Source organism: Panulirus ornatus, chromosome 65, assembly GCF_036320965.1.
Source record: "Panulirus ornatus isolate Po-2019 chromosome 65, ASM3632096v1, whole genome shotgun sequence".
Taxonomy (NCBI): Eukaryota; Metazoa; Arthropoda; class Malacostraca; order Decapoda; family Palinuridae; genus Panulirus; species Panulirus ornatus.
In genome coordinates, this window is record NC_092288.1 from 26,632,263 (window position 1) to 26,647,618 (window position 15,356).

General features: G+C 49.3%; 1 protein-coding gene across 1 annotated transcript in view; it reads right to left on the reverse strand.

Moving 5' to 3' along the window:
- The window catches only part of LOC139746458 (uncharacterized), a 128,316-nt gene that overhangs the window by 75,247 nt on the left and 37,713 nt on the right, over positions 1–15,356 (reverse strand). Inside the window, exon 2 of the mRNA XM_071657715.1 lies at positions 14,197–14,231. The gene's annotated coding sequence lies outside the window, so the exon portion shown is untranslated. The remainder of the gene's footprint in view (positions 1–14,196; positions 14,232–15,356) is intronic.

Below are 15,356 nucleotides of genomic sequence, written 5' to 3' on the forward strand. Positions count from 1 at the left end.
CTACCACCGCACCACCAGTGAGGACCAGTGTTCCCTCCCTACCACCGCCCCACCAGTGAGGACCAGTGTTCCCTCCCTACCACCGCCCCACCAGTGATGACCAGTGTTCCCTCCCTACCACCGCCCCACCAGTGAGGACCAGTGTTCCCTCCCTACCACCGCCCCACCAGTGAGGACCAGTGTTCCCTCCCTACCACCGCCCCACCAGTGAGGACCAGTGTTCCCTCCCTACCACCGCCCCACCAGTGAGGACCAGTGTTCCCTCCCTACCACCGCCCCACCAGTGAGGACCAGTGTTCCCTCCCTACCACCGCCCCACCAGTGAGGACCAGTGTTCCCTCCCTACCACCGCCTCACCAGTGAGGACCAGTATTCCCTCCCTACCACCGCACCACCAGTGATGACCAGTGTTCCCTCCCTACCACCGCCCCACCAGTGAGGACCAGTGTTCCCTCCCTACCACCGCCCCACCAGTGAGGACCAGTGTTCCCTCCCTACCACCGCCCCACCAGTGAGGACCAGTGTTCCCTCCCTACCACCGCCTCACCAGTGAGGACCAGTGTTCCCTCCCTACCACCGCCCCACCAGTGAGGACCAGTGTTCCCTCCCTACCACCGCCCCACCAGTGAGGACCAGTATTCCCTCCCTACCACCGCCCCACCAGTGAGGACCAGTATTCCCTCCCTACCACCGCCCCACCAGTGAGGACCAGTGTTCCCTCCCTACCACCGCCTCACCAGTGAGGACCAGTATTCCCTCCCTACCACCGCCCCACCAGTGAGGACCAGTGTTCCCTCCCTACCACCGCCCCACCAGTGAGGACCAGTGTTCCCTCCCTACCACCGCCCCACCAGTGAGGACCAGTGTTCCCTCCCTACCACCGCCCCACCAGTGAGGACCAGTGTTCCCTCCCTACCACCGCCCCACCAGTGAGGACCAGTATTCCCTCCCTACCACCGCCCCACCAGTGAGGACCAGTATTCCCTCCCTACCACCGCCCCACCAGTGAGGACCAGTGTTCCCTCCCTACCACCGCCTCACCAGTGAGGACCAGTATTCCCTCCCTACCACCGCCCCACCAGTGAGGACCAGTGTTCCCTCCCTACCACCGCCCCACCAGTGAGGACCAGTGTTCCCTCCCTACCACCGCCCCACCAGTGAGGACCAGTGTTCCCTCCCTACCACCGCCCCACCAGTGAGGACCAGTGTTCCCTCCCTACCACCGCCCCACCAGTGAGGACCAGTATTCCCTCCCTACCACCGCCCCACCAGTGAGGACCAGTATTCCCTCCCTACCACCGCCCCACCAGTGAGGACCAGTATTCCCTCCCTACCACCGCCCCACCAGTGAGGACCAGTGTTCCCTCCCTACCACCGCCCCACCAGTGAGGACCAGTATTCCCTCCCTACCACCGCCCCACCAGTGAGGACCAGTATTCCCTCCCTACCACCGCCTCACCAGTGAGGACCAGTGTTCCCTCCCTACCACCGCCCCACCAGTGAGGACCAGTGTTCCCTCCCTACCACCGCCTCACCAGTGAGGACCAGTGTTCCCTCCCTACCACCGCCTCACCAGTGAGGACCAGTGTTCCCTCCCTACCACCGCCCCACCAGTGAGGACCAGTGTTCCCTCCCTACCACCGCCCCACCAGTGAGGACCAGTGTTCCCTCCCTACCACCGCCTCACCAGTGAGGACCAGTGTTCCCTCCCTACCACCGCACCACCAGTGAGGACCAGTGTTCCCTCCCTACCACCGCCCCACCAGTGAGGACCAGTGTTCCCTCCCTACCACCGCCCCACCAGTGAGGACCAGTATTCCCTCCCTACCACCGCCTCACCAGTGAGGACCAGTGTTCCCTCCCTACCACCGCACCACCAGTGAGGACCAGTGTTCCCTCCCTACCACCGCCCCACCAGTGAGGACCAGTATTCCCTCCCTACCACCGCACCACCAGTGAGGACCAGTGTTCCCTCCCTACCACCGCCCCACCAGTGAGGACCAGTATTCCCTCCCTACCACCGCACCACCAGTGAGGACCAGTGTTCCCTCCCTACCACCGCCCCACCAGTGAGGACCAGTATTCCCTCCCTACCACCGCACCACCAGTGAGGACCAGTATTCCCTCCCTACCACCGCCCCACCAGTGAGGACCAGTATTCCCTCCCTACCACCGCACCACCAGTGAGGACCAGTGTTCCCTCCCTACCACCGCCTCACCAGTGAGGACCAGTGTTCCCTCCCTACCACCGCACCACCAGTGAGGACCAGTGTTCCCTCCCTACCACCGCACCACCAGTGAGGACCAGTGTTCCCTCCCTACCACCGCACCACCAGTGAGGACCAGTGTTCCCTCCCTACCACCGCCTCACCAGTGAGGACCAGTATTCCCTCCCTACCACCGCCCCACCAGTGAGGACCAGTGTTCCCTCCCTACCACCGCCCCACCAGTGAGGACCAGTGTTCCCTCCCTACCACCGCCTCACCAGTGAGGACCAATATCGGATCCTGGTACAGGTTACCGCTGTAGGGGTTCAGTATCGGTCCCTGGCCGCCGTCTCAGCCATGAGCATCAGTATCGGGCCCCAACTATCATCCCATCCCGCAAGACGGCTTACACTATCGGCTTATCGGCCGCTCCTGCCTTACCTAAGATTTATTGTATCGGATCTACACGTGAGAGAGACATACTTGCATCACCTGATAACATGGATTACATGCTACTGGGATACCTAACTGTGCTTTTGCATATACATAATAAGTGTATATATATATATATATATATATATATATATATATATATATATATATATATATATATATTTATTTTGCTTTGTCGCTGTCTCCCGCGTTAGCGAGGTAGCGCAAGGAAACAGACGAGAGAATGGCCCAACCCACCCACATAAACATGTATATACATACACGTCCACACACGCAAATATACATACCTATACATCTCAATGTACACATATATATACACACACAGACATATACATATATACACATTTACATAATTCATACTGTCTGCCTTTATTTTTTCCCATCGCCACCTCGCCACACATGGAATAACAACCCCCTCTCCCCTCATGTGTTCGAGGTAGCGCTAGGAAAAGACAACAAAGGCCCGATTCGTTCACACTTAGTATCTAGCACTCGTGTAATAATGCACCGAAACCACAGCTCCCTTTCCACATCCAGGCCCCACAAAACTTTCCATGGTTTACCCCAGACGCTTCACATGCCCTGGTTCAATCCATTGACAGCACGTCGACCCCGGTATACCACATCGTTCCAATTCACTCTATTCCTTGCACGCCTTTCACCCTCCTGCATGTTCAGGCCCCGATCACTCAAAATCTTTTTCACTCCATCTTTCCACCTCCAATTTGGTCTCCCACTTCTCCTCGTTCCCTCCACCTGTGACACATATATCCTCTTGGTCAATCTTTCCTCACTCATTCTCTCCATGTGACCAAACCATTTCAAAACACCCTCTTCTGCTCTCTCAACCACACTCTTTTTATTTCCACACATCTCTCTTACCCTTACATTACTTACTCGATCAAACCACCTCACACCACATATTGTTCTCAAACATCTCATTTCCAGCACATCCACCCTCGTGCGCACAACTCTATCCATAGCCCACGCCTCGCAACCATACAACATTGTTGGAACCACTATTCCTTCAAACATACCCATTTTTGCTTTCCGATGTAATGTTCTCGACTTCCAAACATTCCTCAAGGCTCCCAGAATTTTCGCCCCCTCCCCCACCCTATGATTAACTTCCGCTTCCATGGTTCCATCCTCTGCCAGATCCACTCCAAGATATCTAAAACACTTTACTTCCTCCAGTTTTTCTCCATTCAAACTTACCTCCCAATTGACTTGACCCTCAACCCTACTGTACCTAATAACCTTGCTCTTATTCACATTTACTCTTAACTTTCTTCTTTCACACACTTTACCAAACTCAGTCACCAGCTTCTGCAGTTTCTTACGTGAATCAGCCACCACCGCTGTATCATCAGCCAACAACTGACTCGCTTCCCAAGCTCTCTCATCCACAACAGACTGCATACTTGCCCCTCTTTCCAAAACTCTTGCATTCACCTCCCTAACAACCCCATCCATAAACAAATTAAACAACCATGGAGACATCACACACCACTGCCGCAAACATACATTCACTGAGAACCAATCACTTTCCTCTCTTCCTACACGTACACATGCCTTACATCCTCGATAAAAACTTTTCACTGCTTCTAACAACTTGCCTCCCACACCATATATTCTTAATACCTTCCACAGAGCATCTCTATCAACTCTATCATATGCCTTCTCCAGATCCATAAATGCTACATACAAATCCATTTGCTTTTCTAAGTATTTCTCACATGCATTCTTCAAAGCAAACACCTGATCCACACATCCTCTACCACTTCTGAAACCACACTGCTCTTCCCCAATCTGATGCTCTGTACATGCCTTCACCCTCTTAATCAATACCCTCCCATATAATTTACCAGGAATACTCAACAAACTTATACCTCTGTAATTTGAGCACTCACTCTTATCCCCTTTGCCTTTGTACAATGGCACTATGCACGCATTCCGCCAATCCTCAGGCACCTCACCATGAGTCATACATACATTAGATAACCTTACCAACCAGGCAACAATACAGTCACCCCCTTTTTTAATAAATTCCACTGCAATACCATCCAAACCTGCTGCCTTGCCGGCTTTCATCTTCCATAAAGCTTTTACTACCTCTTCTCTATTTACCAAATCATTTTCCCTAACCCTCTCACTTTGCACACCACCTCGACCAAAACACCCTATATCTGCCACTCTATCATCAAACACATTCAACAAACCTTCAAAATACTCGCTCCATCTCCTTCTCGCATCACCACTACTTATCACTTCCCCATTAGCCCCCTTCACTGAAGTTCCCATTTGCTCCCTTGTCTTACGCACTTTATTTACCTCCTTCCAAAACATCTTTTTATTCTCCCTGAAATTTAATGATATTCTCTCACCCCAACTCTCATTTGCCCTCTTTTTCACCTCTTGCACCTTTCTGTTGTCCTCCTGCCTCTTTCTTTTATACCTCTCCCAGTCATTTGCATTTTTTCCCTGCAAAAATCGTCCAAATGCCTCTCTCTTCTCTTTCACTAATAATCTTGCTTCTTCATCCCACCACTCACTACAGTTTCTAATCAACCCACCTCCCACGCTTCTCATGCCACAAGCATCTTTTGCGCAAGCCATCACTGCTTCCCTAAATACATCCCATTCCTCCCCCACTCCCCTTACCTCCTTTGTTCTCGCCTTTTTCCATTCTGCACTCAGTCTCTCCTGGTACTTCCTCACACAAGTCTCCTTCCCAAGCTCACTTACTCACCACTCTTTTCACCCCAACATTCTCTCTTCTTTTCTGAAAACCCCCACAAATCTTCACCTTCGCCTCCATAAGATTGTCCAAAACATGTTTTGGACAGTCACATGTTTACCAAATGGCGTCCTAGCTTCGTCTCTTCGATGCATATCAACTGACTTATATTTCTCTTGTGTCTCCCCTGATGATGTGATTATTACACGAAAGTGCACTTGGGAACTTTTCGTGTTTCATTTTCCCCGTGGACTCATAGGAATATATATATATATATATATATATATATATATATATATATATATATATATATATATATATATATATATATATCATTATACTTGATGGCCGTTTCTCGCATCAGCGAGGTAGCGCCAGGAAACAAACGAAGAACGACCCATCCACCCATATGCACATATATATACATATACATAACGACATACACATACATACATACACAGACATATACATATATACACATGAACTTATTCATACTTGCTTTCCCTTCATCCATTCCTGGCACTACCCCACCCCACAGGAAACAGCATCGCTACCCCTGATTCAGCGAGGTAGCGCCAGGAAAACTGACAAAAAATCCCACATTTGTTCACACTCAGTCTCTAGCTATCATGTGTAATGCACCGAAACCACAGCTCCCTATCTCCATCTAGGCCCCACAGACATTTCCTTGGTTTGCCCCAGACGTTTCACATGCCCTGGTTCAGTCCATTGACATCACAGTCCATTGAACGATAATGAGGTGATGGGGGAAAAATAGTGGAGTGGTGGTGAAGGGGTGAGAGTAATGGGGAGTTGTTGAAAGTGAGAGAGTAATGGTTGCTGGTGAGGGAGGTGTAATAATGGGGATGTGGTGATGATGGGAGAGTGATAGGGAGGTGCAAGGGAGGGAAAGCAGTATGGAAGTGGTGAGGGTGTGAGATTGATAAGGTGATGAGGGAAGGAAAGTGATGGGATGGTGGTAAGGATAAGAGACTGATGGAAAGGTGATGAGAGAGGGAATATTATGGAAAGGAAAAGGATAATGGGAAGGAAGAGAAATAGGGCGGTATTAAGGGTATGACTGGCTATACCTTTATCCTTCCCCATCATACAAGCCATACCCTCATCCTTCCATCACCATACTCTCATCCATCCATCACCATACTCTCACCATACCCTCATCCTTCCATCACCATACTCTCACCATGTACTGTCCTCCAGCAGATAACCTTGTCTTTCCTCTCACATTGTTCTTTCTCAGATTTCCCATTTCTCTTCAAATATTTTTTTTATTTCTCCTTGCCCCTATCATTTCCCCTGACCGACCTCCTCTCCCACCGTCCTGTCCCTCTTCTTCCCCTCTCATCCAGTTTTCCTCTTTGTCTCTCTCCCCTCGCGCCTGCCTCTCCCGGCAACCATTTATCTTCATACAGTAACCAATATACCTGGGGCTCCAAAATGTAAATGTTTGGAACATATTGGAAATCCACCCGACCTTACCATTCTAAATAGATAGTCGATTGGGGGGTGGTAGTGGCCATCTGTAAGGGATAGTGGCTATCTATACGTGATAGTGACTATCTGTACGTAATAGTGCCTATCTGTACATAATAGCGCCTATCTTTACGTGATAGTGGCTAACTGTTCGCGATAGCGGATACCTGTTCGCGATAGCGGATACCTGTACACGATAGTGGCTACCGGTACGTGATAGTGGCTATCTGTACGTGATAGTGCCTATCTGTACGTGATAGTGCCTATCTGTACGTGATAGTGCCTATCTGTACGTGGTAGTGGCTGTCTGTACGTGGTAGTGGCTATCTGTACTTGGTAGTGGCTATCTGTATGAGGTAGTGGTTATCTGTATGAGGTAGTGGTTATCTGTATGAGGTAGTGGCTATCTGCATGATGATATCCGAAAAAAAGGGTCATTTCATATAGTAGTTTATGGTTAGGTTATTTTCTCTCTCTATGTGCCTATCATACATGCCAGTCGTCCACATGCCTCTATGTGCCTATCATACGTGCCGATCGTACACATGCCTCTATGTGCTTATCATACGTGCCAGTCGTCCACATGCCTCTATGTGTCTATCACACATGCCAGTCTTCCAAATGCATCTTTGTGCCTATCATACATGCCAGTCGTCCACATGCCTCTATGTACCTATCATACATATCACTCGTCCACATGCCTCTATGTACCTATCATACATATCACTCGTCCACATGCCTCTGTGCCTATCATCACGCAAGTCGTCCACATGCCTCTATGTCCCTATCATACGTGCCAGTCGTCCACATGCCTCTATGTGCCTATCATACGTGCCGATCGTACACATGCCTCTATGTGCTTATCATACGTGCCAGTCGTCCACATGCCTCTACGTGTCTATCACACATGCCAGTCTTCCAAATGCATCTTTGTGCCTATCATACATGCCAGTCGTCCACATGCCTCTATGTACCTATCATACATACCACTCGTCCACATGCCTCTGTGCCTATCATCACGCAAGTCGTCCACATGCCTCTATGTCCCTATCATACGTGCCAGTCGTCCACATGCCTCTATGTGCCTATCATATGTGCCAGTCGCCTACATGCCTCTATGTGACCCATCACACACGAAGTCCAGTCGCCCATATGCCTCTCTGTGCCTATCATGCATGCCAGTCGTCCAAATGCCTCTGTGCCTATCATACATACCACTCGTCCACATGCCTCTATGTGCCTATCATCACGCAAGTCGTCCACATGCCTCTATGTGCCTATCATACGTGCCAGTCGTCCAAATGCCTCTATGTGCCTATCATACGTGCCAGACGTCCACATTCCTCTATGTGACCCATCATACACGCCAGTCGCCCGCATACCTCTATGTGTCTATCATACATACCTGTTGTCCATATGCCTCTATGTGCTTATCATAAGTGCCAGTCGTTCACATGCCTCTATGTACCTATCATACATGCCAGTCGTTCACATGCCTCTATGTACCTATCATACATGCTAGTCGTTCATATGCCTCTATGTGCCTATCATACGTGCCAGTCGCCCACATGCCTCTACGTGCCTATTGTACATGCCAGTCGTTCATATGCCTCTATTTACCTATCATACATGCCAGTCGTCCACATGCCTCTTTGTGCCTATATATATGCCAGTCGTCCACATTCCTCTATGTGAACCATCATACACGCCAGTCATCCAAATGCCTCTATGTACCTATCATACATGCCACTCGTCCAAATGCCTCTATGTACCTATCATACATGCCACTCGTCCAAATGCCTCTATGTACCTATCATACATGCCACTCGTCCAAATGCCTCTATGTACCTATCATATTTGCCAGTTGTCCACATGCCTGTAGGGACCTGCTATACATACCAGTCGTCCATATGCCTCTGTGCCTATCATACACGCTTGTCATCCACATGCCTCTATGAGCCTATCATACGCGCCAGTCGTCCACATGCTTCTATGTACCTATCATACACGCCAGTCGTCCACATGCCTCTATGTACCTATCATACATGCCAGTCGTCCACAAGCCACTATGTACCTATCATACGCGCCAGTCTTCCAAATGCTCTATGTGCCTATCATACATACCAGTCGTCCAAATGTCTCTGTACCTATCATACATGCCAGTCGTCCACTTGCCTCTTTGTGCCTATCATACATGCCAGTCGTCCATATGCCTCTATGTGCCTATCATACATGCCAGTCGTCCACATGCCTCGATGTGCCTATCATACACGCCAGTCATCCACATGCCTTTATGTGCCTATCATACACGCCAGGCATCCATATGCCTCTATGTGCCTATCATACGCGTCAGTCGTCCACATGCCTTTATGTGCCTATCATACATGCCAGTCGTCCACATGCCTCTATGTGCCTATCATACGCGCCAGTCGTCCACATGCCTTTATGTGCCTATCATACACGCCAGTCATCCATATGCCTCTATGTGCCTATCATACGCGCCAGTCGTCCACATGCCTTTATGTGCCAATCATACACGCCAGTCATCCACATGCCTCTATGTGCCTCCCTGTTCCTCTTCCCAACCCCCTCTTCCCATACCTGTCCCTCTCCCCATTCCCCCCTCCTCCCTTCCTTGTCCCTCTCCCTGTCCTCCCCTCCTTGTCCCTTTCCCCATTAATTGTCCTCCCCTCTCCCCATCCCTTGTCCTCCCCTCCCTGTCCTTCTCCTCATCCCCCGTCCTCTCCTCCTTGTCCCTCTCCCCATCACTTATCCTCTTGTCCTTTCCCTTTCCCCATCTTCCCCTCGCTCTCTCTCTCCCCATCCCCCGTCCTCTCCTCCCTGTCTCTATCCCCATCCCCCGTCCTCTCCTCCCTGTCTCTCTCCCCATCCCCAGTCCTCTCCTCCCTGTCTCTCTCCCCATCCCCAGTCCTCTCCTCCCTGTCTCTATCCCCATCCCCCGTCCTCTCCTCCCTGTCTCTCTCCCCATCCCCAGTCCTCTCCTCCCTGTCTCTATCCCCATCCCCAGTCCTCTCCTCCCCATTACCGCTAATTACCAATGATAGCCAGGATGAATCGCGTCATGTACAATATATGTATATCGACGAACATGGAACGTTAGATATATGTTCTGTTTTTGATATTGTATTTCGTCAATTTTCATTTTGGTATTTTTCAATACAGTGTTTCCAGTGTACTGTAACTATAATGGTTCCAGTGTACTGTAACTATAATGGTTCCAGTGTACTGTAACTATAATGGTTCCAGTGTATTGTAACTATAGGGCACTATATATATATATATATAAATTTTTTTTTTTCTTTTTTTTTTTTTTTTTCTTTGTCGCTGTCTCCCGCGTTTGCGAGGTAGCGCAAGGAAACAGACGAAAGAAATGGCCCAACCCACCCCCATACAAATGTATATACATACGTCCACACACGCAAATATACATACCTACACAGCTTTCCATGGTTTACCCCCAGACGCTTCACATGCCTTGATTCAATCCACTGACAGCACGTCAACCCCGGTATACCACATCGCTCCAATTCACTCTATTCCTTGCCCTCCTTTCACCCTCCTGCATGTTCAGGCCCCGATCACACAAAATCTTTTTCACTCCATCTTTCCACCTCCAATTTGGTCTCCCTCTTCTCCTCGTTCCCTCCACCTACGACACATATATCCTCTTGGTCAATCTTTCCTCACTCATTCTCTCCATGTGACCAAACCATTTCAAAACACCCTCTTCTGCTCTCTCAACCACGCTCTTTTTAATTCCACACATCTCTCTTACCCTTACGTTACTTACTCGATCAAACCACCTCACACCACACATTGTCCTCAAACATCTCATTTCCAGCACATCCATCCTCCTGCGTACAACTCTATCCATAGTCCACGCCTCGCAACCATACAACATTGTTGGAACCACTATTCCTTCAAACATACCCATTTTTGCTTTCCGAGATAATGTTCTCGACTTCCACACATTCTTCAAGGCTCCCAGAATTTTCGCCCCCTCCCCCACCCTATGATCCACTTCCGCTTCCATGTTTCCATCCGCTGCCAGATCCACTCCCAGATATCTAAAACACTTCACTTCCTCCAGTTTTTCTCCATTCAAACTCACCTCCCAATTGACTTGACCCTCAACCCTACTGTACCTAATAACCTTGCTCTTATTCACATTTACTCAACTTTCTTCTTTCACACACTTTACCAAACTCAGTCACCAGCTTCTGCAGTTTCTCACATGAATCAGCCACCAGCGCTGTATCATCAGCGAACAACAACTGACTCACTTCCCAAGCTCTCTCATCCCCAACAGACTTCATCCTTGCCCCTCTTTTCAAAACTCTTGCATTCACCTCCCTAACAACCCCATCCATAAACAAATTAAACAACCATGGAGACATCACACACCCCTGCCGCAAACCTACATTCACTGAGAACCAATCGCTTTCCTCTCTTCCTACACGTACACATACCTTACATCCTCGATAAAAACTTTTCACTGCTTCTAACAACTTGCCTCCCACACCATATATTCTTAATACCTCCCACAGAGCATCTCTATCAACTCTATCATATGCCTTCTCCAGATCCATAAATGCTACATACAAATCCATTTGCTTTTCTAAGTATTTCTCACATACATTCTTCAAAGCAAACACCTGATCCACACATCCTCTACCACTTCTGAAACCACACTGCTCTTCCCAATCTGATGCTCTGTACATGCCTTCACCCTCTCAATCAATACCCTCCCATACAATTTGCCAGGAATACTCAACAAACTTATACCTCTGTAATTTGAGTACTCACTCTTATCCCCTTTGCCTTTGTACAATGGCACTATGCACGCATTCCGCCAATCCTCAGGCACCTCACCATGAGTCATACATACATTAAATAACCTTACCAACCAGTCAACAACACAGTCACCCCCTTTTTTAATAAATTCCACTGCAATACCATCCAAACCTGCTGCCTTGCCGGCTTTCATCTTCCGCAAAGCTTTTACTACATATATATATATATATATATATATATATATATATATATATATATATATATATATATATATATGCATGTCATCTTGGGTCATGTAAAAGCATTACCTTCCCTGAGGCTCTCCACAGTTGTACTAGCCACTTTGCCACATACAGTCTTACACAAAATGTTCATTACCTTAATTTTTTTCACCCTCCCATTCTCCAATCCACTTCAAAATAATCGCCCAATCTCCTTTTCGCTTTTTCATCTGTTATCTCTTTCCTATCTTCAGTCACCTGTACTTTGTCCTCTTGTTTTCTTGCTGTTAACCTCCTTCCACAACATCTTATTGTGTGTCTCTGAAGTATATTGATGTTCTTTCTCTCCATCTTTGTCATGTTTTCAGCACGTCTTCCCGTCCAGTTCTCTCTTCTGCTGTACGAGTCATTCCTCTTCCTCGTGTTACCATTGACTACTTACCTCATCTGTGCACATTTGACCTTCACCATGTCGTATGTCTCGCTCCCACATTCAGACACTGTTTCCCTCCACCTACTCTTCCACTCCCTTAGTTTCCTTTAATCTCGCGCCGTGGTTTTCCATTCACTCTCTTCACTTGCCTCTGCACAAAGTCTACTTTTCCAAGATTATTCTTTTAAGTATTTCACGCGAACGTCAATCATCGTTTCCTAAAGACATCATGACCAATTATAATGCACGTCTCCTAATGAATGATCCCGTCTACTCAGCAGATTCACATCTTACAACCTCTCCTTCGCAACCTCTCCTTCATACAACTCTCACTTAATGATCTATTAGTACCCGTTCACCAACTCGCTTAATAATCTATTAGTACCCATTCACCAACGCCTACGAATTCTTGTTTGTTTGCCTCTTCTTCCACCATGTATATCCAGTCACCATTCCCTCATCACGCACCTCTACAACCTCCCGCTATTTCCATTCGCACCAGGTTCACGAGCCCCCTATCTGTACCCTTAGTTAACTGTCATCATTCGTGACTTTAGATCCTATGGTATAAACACCTAATCCCTTGTATCCTTCATTAAGATTCTGCTTTACAAAGATCCAACCCCACGCTTCCAATATACACATTCTCTAACACTAAGATCCAAGCCTCAGTCACTCTACCAAATCAGTACGATCAAACTCTAGATGGGAAGGCCTTCCCTTCCTCAGCTCTCCTCCTCCTCCTGTGCTTCCAACTTCACTGTGAACACTCCTGAACAACGTCCTGTGTGTCTCCGTCAGGAACCCTCGCTTGGTCTCTAACACAGCAGGTACTGTATCACTCTCCCTTCATCTTGTGTCTCCTTCAACACAGCAGTTACATGATTCTGGTTGTAATCTGGACCAGTCAGTTGACCCTGGTTGTAATCTAGACCAGTCAGTTGACCCTGGTTGTAATCTGGACCAGTCAGTTGACCCTGGTTGTAATCTGGACCAGTCAGTTGATCCTGGTTGTAATTTGGACCAGTCAGTTGATCCTGGTTGTAATTTGGACCAGTCAGTTGATCCTGGTTGTAATCTGGACCCCTCTTCGAGGGGGAATTCTCGCTGGGTTCCTTTATCTATTCCTGCTTCTAGAAAGTGAAGACGCAAACTTCTGGGTCAAGTCGTTTGGAGGGGGAACTACTCTGGGACAGGTCGTACTGAAGGAGGACCACTCTGGGACGGGTCGTACTGAAGGAGGACCACTCTGGGACGGGTCGTACTGAAGGAGGACCACTCTGGGACGGGTCGTACTGAAGAAGGACCACTCTGGGGAAAGAAGCCATTTTTGGAAAGGTAGTGAGGGACGGTGGCCGTAGTGGACCAAGTCGTAGGGAAGGGGGACCACCCTCGGACAGGCCTTGGAAAAGGGAGACCATACTAGTTTGGTCGAGGGGAAAGGGGACCACTTTGGCAAAAATTGTGGGGAGGACCACTCTGGTACAGATTGTGGGGAGGACCACTCTGGTACAGGTAGCGTAAAAGCGACCACTGGGTACAAGTCCTGGAAAATGGAGGCTACTATAAGACAGGTCATGGGGAAGGAGGCCACTCTGTGACAGGTTGTGGGGAAGGGGGCCACTCTGTGACAGGTCGTGGGGAAGGGGGCCCGCTGAGACAGGTCGTAGGGAAGGGGACCCGCTGAGACGGAACGTAGGGAAGGGGGCCCGCTGAGACAGGTTGTGGGGAAGGGGTCAGAAAACCATCAAAAGTTTGACCTCTAACATTTTTTGTTTTTCTTGTGTGTTAATGGAGAAGGAGAAGCACTATGGTTCTTATGTCAGTACTCACTTGTGCCCAGAGTCGCCTGCCTCGCTGCCGAATTTCTGGAATGAGAATAATGATTATAACAACAAGTTATGGGAAGTTGTTGACACAAGGTAGTATGGGTCATCGGTCGTGTGGGGGTATGTGGCCTACAGGTCGTGTGGGGGTATGTGGCCTACAGGTCGTGTGGGGGTATGTGGCCTACAGGTCGTGTGGGGGTATGTGACCTACAGGTCGTGTGGGGGTATGTGGCCTACAGGTCGTGTGGGGGTATGTGACCCACAGGATGTGTGAGGGTATTTGGCCTACAGGTCTTGTGGAGATATGTGGCCCACAGGTCTTGTGGAGGTATGTGGCCCACTGGTCATGTAGTGGTATGTGGCCCACAGGACATGTGGGAGTATGTGGCCCACAGGAAGCGTGGGGAGATGTGGCCCACAAGTTGTGTGGGGACAGTGTGGCCTACTAAACGTGTGGGGACAGTGTGAACCCATAGAACGTGGGGGCGGGGAGGATGACTACACGATATGTGGGTACAGTGTGGCCTACAGTGTGCGTCGTGGTAGTGTGGCCTACGGGAAGTTGGGGTAGTGTGGCCCACAGGTCAATTGTGATGATAGTGTGGCCCACAGGTCGGGGTAGTGTAGCCATCAAAACGTGTGGGAGCAGTGTGGCCCAGAGGACTTGTGGGAATAGTGTGGTCGACAGGATGTGTTGGGGTAGTGTGGCCAACAGCATGTGTTGGGGTAGCGTGGCCAACAGCATGTGTTGGGGTAGCGTGGCCAACAGCATGTGTTGGGGTAGCGTGGCCAACAGCATGTGTTGGGGTAGTGTGGCCAACAGCATGTGTTGGGGTAGTGTGGCCAACAGCATGTGTTGGGGTAGTGTGGCCAACAGCATGTGTTGGGGTAGTGTGGCCAACAAGAAGTGTTGGGGTAGTGTGGCCAACAGGAAGTGTTGGGGTAGTGTGGCCAACAGGAAGTGTTGGGGTAGTGTGGCCAACAGGAAGTGTTGGGGTAGTGTGGCCAACAGGAAGTGTTGGGGTAGTGTGGCCAACAGGAAGTGTTGGGGTAGTGTGGCCAACAGGAAGTGTTGGGGTAGTGTGGCCAACAGGAAGTGTTGGGGTAGTGTGGCCAACAGGAAGTGTTGGGGTAGTGTGGCCAACAGGAAGTGTTGGGGTAGTG